The following is a 16,444-nucleotide window of genomic DNA, read 5'->3' as shown; positions in this document are numbered from 1 at the left end:
GCCTTGCCTTTTCTGGCCCCAGGCTGCAGCAACCGCCAAGGACGTTGGTTAGAGCCGAGGCCGCGGCCGTGCAGTTCAGACCCGTCAGGGGGAGGGGGCTCCCGCCAGCCCCTCCGGGCCCTTTCCCCCCCTTACTGCTGCGTGGCCCACTCTACCATTCCCGTATAGGGTTCCGGCTGCCGGCAGCGGCTGCTGGGGGACGCTCACCTGTTCTGGAAGGCGATCAGCAGCCGGGGGTCCAGGATGTTCTCCTCGGGTTCCCACGTGTTATATCTTGCAAGCGAAAAGGGAGGGGGACACCGCGTAAAAAACCGAGCCTGCGCTGCGGCCTCCAGGTGGGGAATGACATAAGGCCCTACTCTGTCTTCATGAACCACAAGCTATTTAGCTGTGGATGTGGGGGGTGGAGGGTGGATTTCTGCAGGCCTGACACGGTCCCTGAGACACCCCCCCAAGTCAAAATAAACACACAAGGGCAGGAAGGGGAGGGGTAAGGAAAATGAAACTAGCAGTTTATTTTGCAGTTGTCAAGAATTTTAAGCATGTTACTGCGACATGTTCCAAAGCCACTTTGCTCACCAGGAACCCTGCGTGCAAAGCAGCCGAAATGCAAAGTCGCAGGCCCCTCCTCCTCTCTCCAGCCCCGAGTCTCCGCGAGGGCTTCAGCCGTTCTCCATTTGACCCCTAATCCGATAACCGTCAGCCGAGCCGCCCCCGCTACCCCCTCGCGGCCCCGGGGCCCGCTGTCGCGGGCAAGCACCCCCAAATACTCGGCAACACGAAAATATGCCTGTGTGTGTGAGTGTGTGTGTGCGTGCCTGCGCGTCTGTCTCCATCCGGTGCCTTCGCATTTCAAATTAAAAAAAGAAATTCCCCACCAAAAGCGCTGCAGTGACAGTGCCCAACGTTTTCTGCCCTTTTTCTTCCTCTCCCTGCACCACTAGGAGGGAAGAGGCACACAATTGCATTTTCGTCGCTTTTTAATTTTTTTTTTTGGTTTTGCAATATGGAGCCGTTCGGTGGAGGGAAAGGGGAAAGGAGCCATTTTCTGCTGCACATCAGTCAGTGCCTGCGCCCTCCCTCCCTCCGCCGGCCTCCCCGGCTCGGCCCCGCGTCTCTCCAGCTCCTCCGGCTCCTTTTAGTGCATAAATTAGTGATGGCATTTCCCGGGGAGCGGAGCACAACACAGGGCGCCGGGCTCGGGCTCGGCGGCTCGGCTTCCCCAGTGCCTGCCACCGACTTCCCCACCCCCTCCACATCACCCGCCTCCCGTCCGCTCCCCCCACCACCCCACCGGCCCGGCGGGTCCCGAGCCCCGCAGCCCCGCTCCGCTGCACCCGGCTCCTCCGCCCCTCCGCCGCTACTCACTTGGGGGACCAGCCTCTCCATTTCACCAGATACTCCACTCTGCCCTGCGGGGGGAAGAGACAGCACTCCGTCAGCTTCCGCGGGATCCCCGGCTCCGGCCCGCAGCCTCCCCACCCCCTCCCCGCCTCCTCGCGGGCTGCTCCTCGCCGCTCCCTCGCTGCCTCCCCCGCGCCGCCCTACCTTGCGGATCCGCTTCTTCTCGATGCTCTCCACCGCGAAGACGTGCTCGCCAACAGCTGGCAGCTCCATGGCCGAGCCGGAGCGCGCCGGGGCGCAGGCGGCCGGCGCGGCTGCAGACGCTGCTGGCTCCCGCCGGCGCCCGGCTGCCGCCCCGGCCGAGGCGCCTCCGCCACCCACGCCGCCCGCGCCGCTGCCGCCGCCGCCGCCGCTCGCCCCGCACAGCCCGGCCGCCCGCCGCTGCCCGCGCCCGCCCCGGCTCCCGGCTCGCGCTCGCTCAGACAACTGAGCCCGGGCCGCGGCAGCACAACTCATGCAAATCCGGACGTCAGCGGGCGGGGCCTCGCCGGGCCCAGCTCGGCGTCAGGGGGCGGGCCGTGGCCGGGATTGGCGCAGCCGGGCCTACCGGAGGCCCTGGTCCTGGGCGCCGGGGGGAGGAGGAAGGACGCGGGGCGGGGGGCCGGGAGGAGGAGGGCGCCGGGGAGGTGCAGGGGGAGGGATCCGCGAGCCAGGGCGAGGGAAGCTGGAGGGAGGGAGCTGGACCTCGCAGGAGAGGTGTGTCGGCCGAGGGCGGGTTGGGGTAGCGAGCATGACAGGGCGCGGAGGGTCTCGACAGCGACCACTCGCCTTCCGCTCCGCGCTGTGACCAGCCCCTTCGCCTCTCATTCTCACTGTGCACCGCCCGGGGACCCTTGCTGGGGGCCACCGAGGCGTCCACCGCCGTTTCCAGTTGCACCGAATTGCGTCATGCGGAGACGCACGGGGAACCGCCGGCAGGGGGCGGAATCGGGGCGGGGGGCCGAATCCCCGCAGGGTCGGCTCGCGCCCGCATCCTGCGTGCCCGCCGCCCCACCCCGCGAGGCTTCGAGGATTTAGGAAGGCGCGGAATGGGAGAGTAAGGGCAGGGAGAAGAGAGAGGACCGAGTGTAAAGGGTGGCTGGGGGAGAAAGCAGAGAAGAGATGAAGCAGGGGACAGAGGGACAGCCAGCCTGGGGCCCTAGCGCTTGAGAACCTTGCCCAGGAGGGGGCTCTGAGTCCGGTCGCACCCTGATCCCGATCGGCTCCCAGTTGACCTTAGCGCCTCTCCTTGGAGGGGCGGGTGCGGGATGTCTAGTTTTCTGCAGCGTTACCCGCCCTTCCCTTGCAGCCAAGCCGGACGAGAGGCGGGGAGGACAGAGAGGGGGCACAGTGGATGTCCAGGTCGGCTTGGGGGCCCGAGGGGACTTCGCGGGGTCCCAGGGAAAGGCGTGAATGAGGGAGCGGGAGGGCCGAGAAGAGGCCGAGGCCGAGCAGGGGCAGATGGGGCCGCACTAAGGGGAGGTGGATGGAATGGCCGAGCGAGCAAGCATTCGTCACGAATTCGCGTCCCCGACGCGGCAGGAGAAGCCGCCGAGTGTGAAGTTTAGCACCTCCGGCGGCGAGACGGCGCGTTCCGGCGTGCCGCTCCAGCCTCCGGCTGGGGGCGCTGCTGCGCCCCCCGCGGCCGCCCGCGGGGCCGCGAGCTCCGTGGGGTCGGCGTGGGGAGGGAGGGGGCAGGGCGGCCCGAGTGGGAGAGACAGGGGCGCGCCTGGCCTGGGGCGTGTGCGGGCCCCTGGCTCTGGGCCCTTGAAAGACCGGAGCAGGAAGCTTGCGCAATCCCTTGGCTGAGCGTCCGCAGAGAAAGAAAAAGAGCAGAAGCCGAGCGAGAGTGGAAGGAGAGAGGGGGGCGGGCAAAGAGCCATCCAGGTCTCGGCTCCCGCCCGAACGCACGGCCCGGAATGCTGGGTGGGGACTGCGCGGGGACTCGAGCCCGGGAGGGCTGGGGTGCGGAAGCGAACCCCCAAAGAATGCGCGGGGCTAGTGTTCTCCCAGGAAGCCGGGAGAAGCCTGGAGACGGTCTGGCGTTTAAGAACGCACACGTTGACGCCACCATTTCACCGCCACCTCGCAGCTCTGGCGGCGGCGGCTCCCGCTGCTGTGGCGGCCACTTCCTAAGGCCACTTGCGTGGCTCCTCTGCTGGAGGGGTCTTGGGGGTGGCCGTCGCCTTCTGGCGGCATCAGACAGAAGGTCGGTGTGCAGCGACTGCTCTCTGACAAGGTCGAGGTGCAAACCCAAGATTCGCACATGTGGGGCTGCCGGGCGTGGTGGGGACGACGCCTGCCTGTAGTCCTCGGGACAGGGGTGGTCGGCTCCCTGGGTTTATAGAAGCTGGGGGAGGCGACTCTTGGGGAGGGAGACACAGGAAAAAGGTTTTTCTCCTCCTTTTATGTTTGGGGCTTCTTCCTGACACTCTAGCCCAGGGCGACTGGACTGGAAAAGGGGAAAGGTCTCCGAGGCTGGAGCGGGAAGCGCTGTCAGCGCGACAGTCACCCAGTCACTCTCTCACTCTGAGCCTGCCAGCCGCCCAGCCACTGGCTTTGTCGGGAGGTCTGTGGCGACCTTGTCCTGGACAGTCCCGTCGTCTGGGAGGGGCTCAGATTCCCGACACTCTGCCTACCCCCTCGCTAGAAACCCCCCTGGAAAATCTGTTTCCAATGGGTGTTTCCGCATCGACCGGTCAGGCGACGCCGGGGAAGGGCGAACGGCCGCTGCAGCCTCCACGCCGCCAGGGGCGTCGCACTCCGCAGGCCGCGGCTGCGCTCGCTCGGCCTGCGCCCCTCCAGGGCCCACGGTCCGGACCTCGAGGGCCACGCGGCGGACCCGGTGCCCCGACGGCGAGTTTGCGCAGGAGCCGGGCCAGGCCTTCTGCCGAGCTGGGGAGGGAGGGTGGTTCCCGCTGGCGGGTACAGCGGATCTTTTTTGGAGCTGCCCGTGCGGCGGTGCGAGAAGCCCCCGGGCTCCCCAACACTGTGCGAGGCGACGGCCGGAAGAACCTCAGAAGCCCTTGGAGACCCTGGCCGTCCCCGCTCCTTGCCTTTCAGCCGTGACTGGGAAAATGACCGAAATACACAAGCACCCGCAGAAAGCGGCAACTCGCTCCCCGCTTCCCTCCGGCGGTTTATTTATTTAGTCCTCTTGGAGGGTGGGTGCGAATGGAGAGAGGCCAGAGCACTGGCCTCACCTCAGGGGGGTGGGGTGCGGCGTAGCCCACCCTTCACCTGCCAGCGGTTGTGGGAGGAGCGCAGATGGGCAGCAGGGCGGAGGCTGAGACAGAATTTGGGGGGCGGGGTGCCGATGAGCGCCCTGGGAGCTCCTCCGATGCGCTCCGCGAGCCCCCCCAATCCTCCGTGGGGCCTCCTCTATCATCTCCCCCCCACCCCCCGCCTCAGCCCCTCCAAGGCGCCGCAAGCGAGTGGAGCCCACACTCGGGATTCCCAGACCCTCCGCTGGGACCCTTGGCCCTGACCCGGGATAGCCCCAGCCACACGGGGAATCCGGGAGAAGGATCCCGGGTCCGCGCATTTGACGCTGCCATCTCCCAGCCAGAATCAACTCGTGCCCCTCGGTCCCGCAGAGGGGAAGAAGCCTCCCGATGCCACCTCGGGCTGGGGCCCCCAGGGTCCTCAGGGGCCGCAGGAGAAGAGCGATGCTATCCCGCCGAGCCGCAGGCTCCAGCCCCGAGGGGGAGAGGGGAGAGGGGACCTTGGCAAAGCCGCAAACTTTTTAATGGCTGTAGACCAGAGGGTGGTCACTGAGGTTTGAAGGGGTCTGACCCGCACCGTCCTGGGGAAATGAAGGTGCTTCTTAAAGAAACCCTCTCCCTGAATGGGTTCTCTCTGCAAGGAAGTGCCACGACCTGCCCACGGAGCCCAGGTCTGGGTTCTGCCCGGAAGAAGCCTCTTGTGACTTCCCGGGCTAGTCCCTAACTCGGAAAGCTCTCGAGCTGGTGTGGCTTTCTAGGCCACTAGAGGTGGATTTCAAATAGCCGAGGGAGAATTTACTAGCAACGACTACAAAGTCTGCCCAGGCTGCGACGAGACCTCATTTCTTCCCTTTGTTCTTAGTGGAGGGACTTGCCTCTGACTTTGGCCTGGCGTTTGTAATGTTGCATTTGTAGTGGCGGCTTTGGGGGAGCTGACCTAGTGGGACTGTCTTTGTATGGTGGGAGGGACAGCGGGGAGGCTGTGTGGGAATCCCGCATACTTCCTCTGAGGAGGATGGCTTTTGTTCCTCGGGGCGCCCTCCGCCCTCGGTGTACCACCCCTCTCCCGCCCCCGCGTATTTCTGCTCTCCGTCACGCCTCCCGCGAAGGGTCGGCTTTCATTTGCGTGGAGAAGCCCTTGACGCCCCCCCACCCCGCGTCCCTCCGCGGCGGGTCGCTCCGGACTGGCGCTGGGGCTCCAGGTGGGCGGTTGGGGCAGGGTGTGCGGGCGGGGCAAGAGGCCTGGCGCGCCGCGAGGCCGTGGCCCCTTGGCGGGTCCTGGGCAACCCTTGGGGCCACACCAGTGCCGGGCAGGGCCGCGCCTCCACACTGCGGCGCGCGGGGGTCGCAGGCGCCAGAGAGGGACGCGTCGTTTTCTGCGACGTCGGCTGGCCCACCCCCTCCCAACGTCAGGGCAGCCAGCCTCCCCTGGCCCACAAGGAGAAGGCCGCCCGGCCTCCGCCCCATGCTCGGCCGCCGGGCTCCCGCCAGCCTGGAGATATGCGCCCTCGGGATCCACATTTCAAACATGATCTTTGGAGCCGCTTCCACTGCCCGCCACCGCCGCCGCCGCCGCCGCCGCCGCCGCCGCCGCCGCCGCCGCGCGCTCACAACGGCCTCTGTGTGCTCTGTGTTTTTCATTTGGGGTTCGTTTGCCCAAGGTCTCCCCCGCGGGCCTCCTCTGCGCGCGAGGTTCGTCCCTCCACGACCGCCCCTGCATTTTGCTCTCGGGTGCCCCTATTTGCGCCCCGCAAGCCAGCCTGGGGCCACACAGGGCAGATTTCTTTCTTTCTTTTTTCCAACCAAGAGCTGCTGCACCAAACCCAAGAATTAAATAAAAATCGCCCGGCGGATCCCGAAGTGGTCGTCAGCTGAAGCGCGACTGCCACCCCCACCTTCCCCCAGCCCAAAGCGCGCCCCCCCTTCCGGCCTCGCGGCAAACCGAAGGTTAAGCGCGCGCCCGAGGGGGTATTTGGCGAGGGGGGAGGAGCCGGGGTGGGGTTGGGTGCCGAGCACCGCGGCCCTGGGAAGCAGGGCTCACTCTCCTTACCCCCACCAACCCTGGAGTGGCGGGGCAGGCGCGATCAGAAGGGCCAAGTGCGTCTACGCCTCCCGAGCTGGCCGGGAGCCGAGTCCGGCCGCGGCCCGGAACCGCGAGGACGCTTCGCGGAGGCCGCGTCCTGCGTAGCCGGAGCTGGGGAGGGGGCGGAGGCTCGCGAGCTGCGGCCGCGCGTCGCCAGCCAGCCGATCGATCCCCGGGGGCGGGAGCGCGGCGAGCCTCGCAAGACACCTGGGTGGGGGGGATGTCCCTGCAGAATCGAGGGCTGAATGGAGGGGCTGCTCAGGAATCCGGTAACCGTAGGATGGCGGCCGGGAGGGCCCAGCCAGAGTACAGCTCGGCCTGCACTGCGGGGGCCAGGGGTGGGTGGTAACGCGCAGGACGCCCCCCGAAATTCCACATTGTCTGCATCAGGACGGCTTGGGCCACTTCCGGAGCTGAGTCTGGCCGCTGTGCAACTTTGTCCTTCGTGGTTCAGGCCCCAGTCTCCACCGAACCCCACCCCCACCCCCACTGACGAGGTCGTCAGACGTGGTCACCCAGTCCATCCGCCTCGCTCCTCCTGAACCCTGATAGCAAAACGTGGGTGTCCCCTGGGCCCCACCTCTGGAAAGATCCCCCAGGTTTGCCCAAGAAGTTCCCCTCCCCAGCTTCTCCCAGGGGGCCCTTTCCTGGGGCGGTTCCTGAGAACCCCCGCGGAATTTCCTTTGGTTCCCAGGCGCCCTGGCCGCGGCCTCACCTGCCTGCTGCGGGCGCCCAGGCGAGGCCGGGGCAGGGGCGCCGAGGAGCCTGCACTCGCTACGCCCTCCCCTAGGGGGCGGGCTCCCCTCGGGCTGGCGGCGGCCGGGGCCTCCCCCCGCGCCTCTCCGTGAGTGGGAAGGCGACCCGCCCGCGGGGCAAAGGGCGCCTCTCGCTGCGGTGGGCGTGTGCGGAGGAGCCCGGCGCGCCCTGCTCTGGCGCACCCCTCCCCCTGCCCCTCGCTCTGGCGACGAGGCTGCTGCTCTTCCAGCCAGAAACAACCGGCCCCAGAGCGACTTTGAACCTTGGGAGACCCTGCACCCCCAGGAGTGAATTGTCTCGATGGTGGGGGGCCATCGTTTCCCAAACGGCACCGCGCTCGGCGCCCCCCACTCCCGGCGAGAAGTCGACAGACAGGAGGAGCGTATAATGCACCTTTCAGCCGGGGTGTTTAAAGGGAATCTCGGGTCAAGAGCATCACCTGGCCTTTCATTCTGTTACCGGAGCCAACATGAAGCAAGCTGCTACCTGCAGATTCCCCCAGAGGGCCCGCAGGCCGCGTGTAGGAGTGAGTGCCCGCGGGCGTCTGAGACGGCAGCCGCACCAGCACAGCGGCTCTTCCCCACACGGAGGTTCACTGAAGAGTCAGCTCGGGACACGTGCCACCTCTGAGAGTGTCCCAACGCTTCCCTGGGTTGCTGACTGGGAAGGGGACTAAAATCCCAAAAAATATCCCAGGTAGGGGAAAGGGACCCAAGTCATCCGCCTTGAGAAAGGCAGAAGCTGGGCTGGAATACGTCTTGAGATTATAAATCGGTGGAGGTCCAGATCACGTTCAATATTTCCTTGTCTTCCCGGCTCATACAGACACGGAAGGGAGAAGGAATATGGTGAGTGTAGCTGTGTGAGCGCACGGTTGATACTCGGCCTGAGTGGGCACACGCAGGCCAGGCGGCCCCCTCCCGCACACGTGGCTCCGGGCAGAGCCACTTCTCCAGCAGGCCCCCGGGGCTCAGTGCCAGGGCCCACAATACTTGTAGGGGCCCACGGAAATGTTGCAATTAAAAACACTGGTAAAGTATACATAACATAAAATTTACCATTTTAACCATTCTAAGTGCACAGTTCAGTGGCGTTAAGTGCGGCCGTCACCCCCGTCCATCCCCAGAACCTTCTCATCTTCCCAAACGGACACTCTGCCCATTGGCGGATGGCTCCCCGTCCCTGTCCCTTCGGCCCCTGCCAACCACCCTTCTACTTTCTGTCTCTGTGAATTCCACTTCTCTAAGATCTTTACGTAAGTGGAATCGCGCCGTATTTGTCCTCTCGCGTCTGGTGTATTTCACTCAGCATAATGTCTTCGAGGTTCATCTATGTTGTCGCAGGTGTCGGAGGGTCCTTTTGAAAGGCCGAATAATATTCCATTATATGTCTACCTAATTTCTTTTCAAACCAGAAGTAAAAACCTTTGGGTCGAAGAAAGCGTTTTAATATATAATGTGAACGTGTTCATCTGTATACCAGCGCCGTCATAAACTAATTTTTAACACTTTTTTTTAAATAAAGGAAGGGGCCTACGAAGGCAGAAGTTAGAGTCCAGGGCCCAGGAAAGTTAGACTGTGACCCTGTGTCTGGGAGAAGTTTCAAGAGTGGCACCTCTGGGGACTCTCCTGGAGACTGAGGACCACCAGCTGCGGGCCGGGGACTAGTGGCCCTGGGCGTCCAGAACCTGCCCTGCCTATGTGCCCTGGTGCCTGTACGCATCCCTGGCTCCTTCTCCTCACTTTCGAATGCAGATTTCTGTCTGATGCAACGGGAAAAAAAACCCCGTAAGAGTAAAGGAAGCACCAGGAAATAAAAGCACAAGGCCCGCCTTCCTTTCCTTCCTGTATTTAAAGCTTTCCATCCTGCAGGGCTCAGACCGGCTCTGGCGCGATGGGTTTTCCCGGATGTCCGTCTGGCCTGTGTCAGCGAGTTGATTGCCTGCTATTTGACAGTAATGATAATAATGGGGTGGTTTTGTATTCTTTGACTCATTCGGATCGGAAGGTTCAGAAACGAACCCGTGCCCCCCCGCCCCCACCCCGCTGCTCGAAACTGGTGTTTTCTTCGATTCCAAAGAAACGGCAGAGTCTCATGGAAGAACATCCAGACCGAGAAATGGTCCTTCTCTCTCCGGATCTAGTGGTGATTATTAGTTTCCTTTCTCGGCTTGGAGACCGAGAACGTGTGCCATGGGAGCCGAGAAATATTGCACAGGACCCGAGAAATATTGCCGCAGACGCCTACGTGGGAGAGCGATTTTTCTGGGAATTCTGAAAAACAGCTACAACTGCTCTGTACGCTGAGAGTAGCTGGGAATCGCTCGTACCCACACCCTCGGCTGATGTGACTTTTCATCTCCTTCTCGGTTACCCACCGACAAAGGTCCCTTCCCATCTACACGAAGCCCGACTTCTGCCTTCTTCCTCCAAACAGGCCCAGACACGTAGGCAGACAGACGGACGGACGCAGATGCAGTGCTGCGGGTGTCAGGCGATGGACCAAGGGTGCTTGGCCCCTGATCGCGTCCCACTTGCTTCTCAGCCTGACCCGGGGGGAGCCGCCCCTTGTCCTGGCAGAGATTACAAAGGAGCCCTGTGCTCCGAGGTGGGACTGCTGTGCGTCCTGGAGGACCCGTCCAGCTCTGTGGCACTTCTGGTTTTTGGAAAGGCAAGGCCGGCATTTGGAAGTTGGGTTGGGTGGGAGGAGCCCCCACCTTCTGCTCCTGTCATAGCCAAAATGCCTGGCTCCGCCCCCTCCCTCGGGGTCATGCATCCCGGCGGGAGGGAGGGGAGGCTGCCTTTGAGACGAGGCAGCCGTGAAGGAGAGGTGCTCACAGCAGAGCCGGCTCCAGGTTGCCAAGGTGAACCTGTCAATAGAGTATTGAACAGGCTCCGCGACTGGCCATAATTGTCTGCTTCAAAACAGCCAGTGTCTGGGCGTCCTGGCCCGGCCCGAGCTGGCAGTGCTGTGCTGGAGCTGGCTCACACTGGCTTGCAAGAGCTGATGGCTACGTTTTCAGACGCAGACATTATTAAAAATCAAATGATCTAAATTTACGATTAAACAAGTTATATCAAGAACAAAGGTTATACATGCTCGAAACTCATTTCTTCCTGACGAGTTCACTGCATTTTACTCTTACCTTGTTCTTGGGGTGATTTACATCTATTGTGTCTTTATGGTGGGACTATTGGACACGGGTGGCTACTGCAAATCTTGTCTCAATTCTGTGCTCAGTGACTTCATGCTGGAAGCTTGAAATTGCCACGGTGGGAGTATTTACACCACAGAATTTGGCAAACACTGCAAAGCATGGCTTGATTTATTGTTTTGTTGATGGTCCAGACTGAAGAATGTGATGGAAAAAATGTTAACGATGCAGATTGAACTTAAAGTGTGTCATGTCTGTCATCGGTCCATGAACGGTGCAAAGAATTCAGGAAGGACTCTTCCCGTCTGAAAAAACTCTCTCTGAGGAAGTCGCTCGCATCGCTACTCGTAAGTGAAGTTCACACGCTCTGTCGCCATTCCCCTTCCGTGTGACTGGTCGGCTTCGGTGGTGACGCCAGCTAACGCCCTGTCGGAACGACGCCCGTTCATCGATGGCGGGCGTAGGTGGCCTGTTGATCCAAGAAGTTGATCCAAAAAAGTTAACGGAAACATTCTGTGAATCGATTGGTTCTATGGCGTTTACAGTAAAGAAGATCGTATGTTTTATTGTAATGTCTAGATTGTCTGATACACGTCCCGTATATCGGTAAAATTTATAATACATACTGAATAAGTACATTTCAGTATATGTGTATGTATACATTTTCCCCAGATAAGGGTTTGCTAACGCTAAACGTTTACCAGCACCTCATACAGCACCAGCCCAGGGGAGGCATTCACATTATTGTAAAGAAATGAAATATGTTTAATGGAATGGGGCCTCGGGGACTAATTTAGCTCCATAGGTGGCCCTAAAGGAGGCAAGGAGATGGGAGGAGAGACCCAGGCCTGGGACACTAGGCAAGAGCCAGGGCACTGGGATGCCACAGGGGACCGCCAGTGGGCGTGGGCACAGGCTGGCCCTGGGCCTGCGGGCCCGTGCTGAGGGAACCATGCAAGCCTGTGCCGGGGGACCAAGGCCTTGCGGGACAGCACCCCCGTGGCTTCTCTCCTCCCCACCCCGCGAGATGCTCCCAATGCGGGCCGCACAAATCCCCAGGATGCCAGACCCCTAAGGCATTGTCCTGAAGGCAGATGGCCCCAGGCCCCTGGACAAAGACCCTGCTACCCGCGGGGCTGCAGCTGCTGCCCTCCCTCTGCCCCCCCAGTTTGCCGGGGGACCTTGTGTCCCAGGCCTGATCGTGTCCACTCTTCCGGCCTCTGTGTGCTGAGCCCAAGGAGGCGCTGGTCCAACCCCAGCCTCGACCCTCTCTTACTGTTGAGAAAGAATTATCTTTCTGTTCTGTTTTGTTCTTTAATGTGTTCGCATTGAGTATGTGTTAGGGCGGGTGGTCCGAGGCGGCCTCACTGAGCCAGTTAGTTGCATGATGAGAGGGAGCCAGCCACGTGCAGATGGGGGGGGGTGTCGTTCCAGGGAGAGGGGGCGGGGTGCGAAAGCCCTGAGCCAGGCATGGACCGCGTGTTTGAGGACCAGAAGGAAGGCAGGAGGTGGAGGCCGCGTGGGCGAGGAGCGGGAAGAGAGGCTCCAGGAGGAGGAAGGCAGCTTGCCCGAGAGGCTGTGACCAGAAGTCCTGACGTGATCCTGAGCGCTGCGGAGGCCTTTGGAGGTTTTCAGCAGGGGTGTGGGGGGCGGGGGGTGTCACGTGCTGGCTGGATAACGGGGTCAGGCCCAGACCCTGGGGACGCAGGGCAAGTTTCCAGGACTTGAGGAGGGGCCGTCAGGGTGAGCACTCTCTGGGGGCCCGGTGTGCACCTGGCCGCTTCTCAGAGGCATCTGAGGGGCACCGCTCACCCCTCTGAGCAGCGTGTATCCGAAGACTCGAGAGCTGAGAAGAGAGGGTCAGGACGTGGAAACGGACCCCGGGAGCCAGTCTACAGGGGGGTGCGTCCCGCCCCGTGCCTCGGTTTCCCCATCCTGAAAAAGAAGCTAATGATAAAATAGTTGGCAGTCACGAGGTTGCTGGACTGACAAGCAGAGCACTTGGCGCTGCCTGGCGGGACTGACGGCACACAAATTAGCTGTCACCGTCATTTTTTTTTTTTTTCATGGTGGCTGTTAAGACAACCACCCAGGCAACCGAGCCCGGGCCAGAAGCCCTGGACGGGGGTGCCTGGGGCCACGGAAGCTGACTGAGCCTCCCCGTGTCCAGGAGGCCTGAGCTGCACACTTGGCCGTTCTCGGAGGAAGCAGGTGTCACGTGTGGGCCAGCTGAAGCCTCCCGAGCTCCAGAAGCCTCAGGTTTGGGGCTCCGTGGAGGCCTCGGGGCCTTCAGGGCTTGGGGCAAAGTGCTGCCACTGCTGTTATGTAGATGGCCCCTCAGTCCCTGCAGGCCACGATGGGTGACCCCTGGGTGCAAGTGGAAGCCCTCTGCCCTCAGCTCGGGTTGACCCCTCCACTGGGTTGGCACGGCCCCAGGAAGTCCTTGGTGCTGGGCACGAGCCCATCTTAGCCCTGGCAGCCCTGGGCAGAGCTGAACGTGGGGCCCTGGCAGGGCCTGGCAGTCACCCCTCTCTCGAAGCAGAGTCAGGACTTGGGGCGTCTGTGTACTCTATTTTGGGTCTTCTGTTCATTGCGTGTGACGAGGATCTTTTAACGTCAAGCCTAGTGCCAGCCTTGGACACATGGGGTGGCCTAGGTGGCTTGGTGGGGTGGTGCTGGGGTAATGCCCTGTCTGGGAGAGCAAGGCAGGGGGCGAAAAGGGGTGGACCAGGCGCCGTCCAGCTCCCACGAAGGCACCTGGCTGCGTGGGGACTGGGGACCCCCCGGGTCCTGTGCTGGGTGACTCTTCCATGACTGTGCGCACGCATGCTTATCTCCCCTGCCAGACTATAAATGTCTTCGGGGTCTCCTCCTGTCCCCAGCAGGCACTCGGGCGTGCCTGTGTCCAAAGGCATGCATAGAATGTGAAGTAAACAGTGACACGGACCAAGGGGGCCGAACTTTGGCTGGGCCCAAACACCTGTGTTGCGGGGTCATCCAGCTTGGGGCAGACGAACAACGGAGGATGCTCGGTGTCACAGATGAGGCTCAGGGAGGCTGAAACACTTGCTCGGTGTCACTCAGCAGGTGGGACCAAAGGCTCCTGCCCCACCTGCCCTCCGGAGGGCGTTCCTAGTTAAGAGAGGGTCTAGGCGGCACGGCCCAGTAGAAAGAGGCTGCGAGCCTCATCTGCAATGTTGAATTTTCTGGTAGCCATGTTAAACGAGTAAAAAGAGCCCTTCCGTCATGTAAGCACACAGAGAAGACAGCAGTCAATGAACAAAAAAGTGTCCACGCCCCAGACATAGAATTGGCCAGGCCTTGATCTTGACGTTCCCAGCCCCTAGGACTGGGAGAGACGGTCATTTGTTAGAGGAGCCTGAACGATTCAGACACTGTAGACATTTCTTATCAGCGATATGCAATGTCTTCCTGATTAAAAACAATGTTCCAACAACAACAAAAAAAGTAAAAAGAAGCAGATAAAATTATTTTTGATAATATCTTTGATTAGCCCAGCATATCCAAAATATTTTCATTTTAACATGTGATCAGTGCAGAAACTATTAACAAGACATCCCTGTTGTTCTCGGTCTTGGACGTCCTGGACGGATCTGGCCCCGGGACACCTCTCGCTGGTGCCGGAGAGCCACGTGTGGCTCCTGGCCCCGTGCTGGCTGGCGGGTCTGGGGCAAGGTGAGCTCACTCCCAGTTCCCAGCTGAGCAAATCCCCCTGGAATCCAGCCTGTTAGAGTTTCATGTTCCAGCCCTAGGCTGACATCCAGGGCTGACGTCCAGGGCTGACGTGCCTGGCAGCTCCGAAGGCCTGAGGCAGCACCAGAGACCGGATCCAGTGTCAGTGGTCATGGTGTCACTTGTGTGCCTGGTGGGGCCTGGCGTCTGGCCCGGGGAGGGCACTTCCTCTAGGCCGCAGCACGGACTCGAGAGCACCTCTTCCTTCAGGGCCCCCCAGGTTGACTTAGAAGCTGAGATCAGGCCCAGGGCGGGTGGTGGCCTTCACAGGTCCCTGTGGGGCTGTCAGACTGGGTTCTGGGACCTGGAGCTCACCGTGGCAATGTGTTCTCTGTACACCGGGGGCAGGGCGGCCTTCCAATGGCCTAGGAGTGGGGCTGGCTGGCTGCGGGTGGCCAGAGCTTGGCTCTCCTTGGGGACAAGGTCTCTTGTTCCCCAGGGCTTCTGTCACAGGCAGGAAGACGAGCCGCACCTCTGAGGTGCCCGTGGTGCTGCCTGGAGCAGCCCTGGAGGGGCCGGCCTCCTGCTCACAGCGCCTGCGTGTAGTCAGTGGATGCTGTTTGCTGGCAGCTGAGGGTAATTACGGTGCTGCGTCCTTGAGGACGGGTCTGCGCATGTGTCTCTGCCAGCGCTGGTGGCCGGACTGGGGCAGCCGAGCGAGCGAGCGGGGCCGTCAGCTGCTCGCTGACGTGAAGCCCGGGGCCTCCGGGCAGGGCTGCAGCCGGACGCCTCGCGGGGAAACGGCAAACGTGTTTGACATAGAGACATTTCCCCCTCGCGGGGCCAGCGGGACGATGCCGCTGGTGGGCGGTCCTGCCGACGCTGACCTCTAGTCTCCAGCCACACACTTCGTCCCCAGGATGTCCCCGTCCTGGCGGTCCCTGTCCCTGTCCTTGACCCTCGTGCTTTGTCCTCTGTCTCCAGCCCCTGTGCGCTTCTCCTTGTCCTCCTCGCTCAGCCTCGTCCCCCCAGCTCCGACCTCCTTTCTCCCTGGGAATTTCCCAGACCGCTCCGGCTGCCCTGATTCTAGTCGTCCCGTTTTGTGGCTGGGACGGCCCCGGTTCTGAGTTGAATAGTGTTCCCCCCCTCGCCCCCATCACCAAATTCACATCCACCCAGGACCTTGGGATGGAACCTTGTCTGGAAATAGGGTCTTTGCAGGTGTGATGAAGTCACTATCGTGTGGTCAGGGCGACCCTAACTGTGTCCGTAAGAAAACAGAGACATCTGGACTCAGACACAAGGACACACAGGGGAGACTTTAGAGTGATGCATCTGGAAGCCAAGGACGCTAAGGATCTCGCCGGCAGCCACCAGGAGCTGGAAGAGGCGGGAAGGACCTTCCCCTGGACCCTCAGAGGGAGCACGGCCCCGCCCACACCTGGATTTCAGACCTTGGTACCCAGAACTGTGAGAAGCGATTCCTGCTGTGTAAGCACCCCCAGTGAGGTGATGGCCCTTTGTCGACACCCGCCCAGGCCCCGGTGCTGGGCCGGACCCCAGAACAGGAGGCAAAGCCCCAGCCGACTTGACCCCACTCGGGGGGTACCTCCAGGCCGCATCGGACCGCCCCCGGAATCCAGCTCTGTCTGCAGAAGCCCCAGCTCAGACATATTTTCCGGGATAATCGTCTCCAGAATTCCAAGGGATTTCTTTGAGCTCGCCAGCCGCCCATCACAGCCAAGCCCCAACCCCACACTCACCAGCGATGCCATCAATACTCGACTCGACAGCGTTTCGGGAGGTGAGTCGGGCAGCAGAGGGCGGGGTGGACAAGAGCAGGCAGACGAGAGCAGGTCACTGCAATGGTCTGGGCAGGAGCCAACATCGTCTGAATCGGGTGATGGTGTGGCCAGGGTAACGGGCCCTAGGAGCCACACTAGCAGAGCAAGGAGGCCGCAGGGTCAGGGGTGGGTGCCAGGTCTTGTGCAAGTGGCATCGAAGTGGCCTGGGCAGCTGGCAGTGGCCGGAGGGGAGGGCTGTGTGGCAGGGCGGTTGGAAGCCATCCGGGCCGGAGCGGTGGCTCTGTGCTGACCTCTGGTGTGGCGCTGGGCCCCAAGTTCCTCATCTGTGAAGCAGACTGGACAGGCC

The 16,444-nt window shown here is 61.9% G+C and overlaps 2 long non-coding RNA genes across 2 annotated transcripts; one reads left to right on the top strand and one right to left on the bottom strand.

Annotated features, from left to right (window-relative positions):
• Nucleotides 1-22: 22 nt before the first annotated feature.
• On the bottom strand, nt 23-1,720 carry LOC120600149 (uncharacterized). The gene is made up of 3 exons (XR_005652123.1): nt 1,549-1,720; nt 1,369-1,412; nt 23-273 (listed from the first exon to the last, which is right to left on the bottom strand). It is a non-coding gene; the product is annotated as an uncharacterized LOC120600149 (long non-coding RNA).
• Nucleotides 1,721-6,246: 4,526 nt separating this feature from the next.
• On the top strand, nt 6,247-6,637 carry LOC120600087 (uncharacterized). The gene is made up of 2 exons (XR_005652094.1): nt 6,247-6,299; nt 6,415-6,637. It is a non-coding gene; the product is annotated as an uncharacterized LOC120600087 (long non-coding RNA).
• Nucleotides 6,638-16,444: the final 9,807 nt, after the last annotated feature.

Source organism: Pteropus medius, unplaced genomic scaffold, assembly GCF_902729225.1.
Source record: "Pteropus medius unplaced genomic scaffold, Ma_sr-lr_union100, whole genome shotgun sequence".
Classification (NCBI taxonomy): domain Eukaryota; kingdom Metazoa; phylum Chordata; class Mammalia; order Chiroptera; family Pteropodidae; genus Pteropus; species Pteropus medius.
Note: the sequence above shows the minus strand (reverse complement) of the source record. Positions and strands in the feature narration are given on the sequence as shown.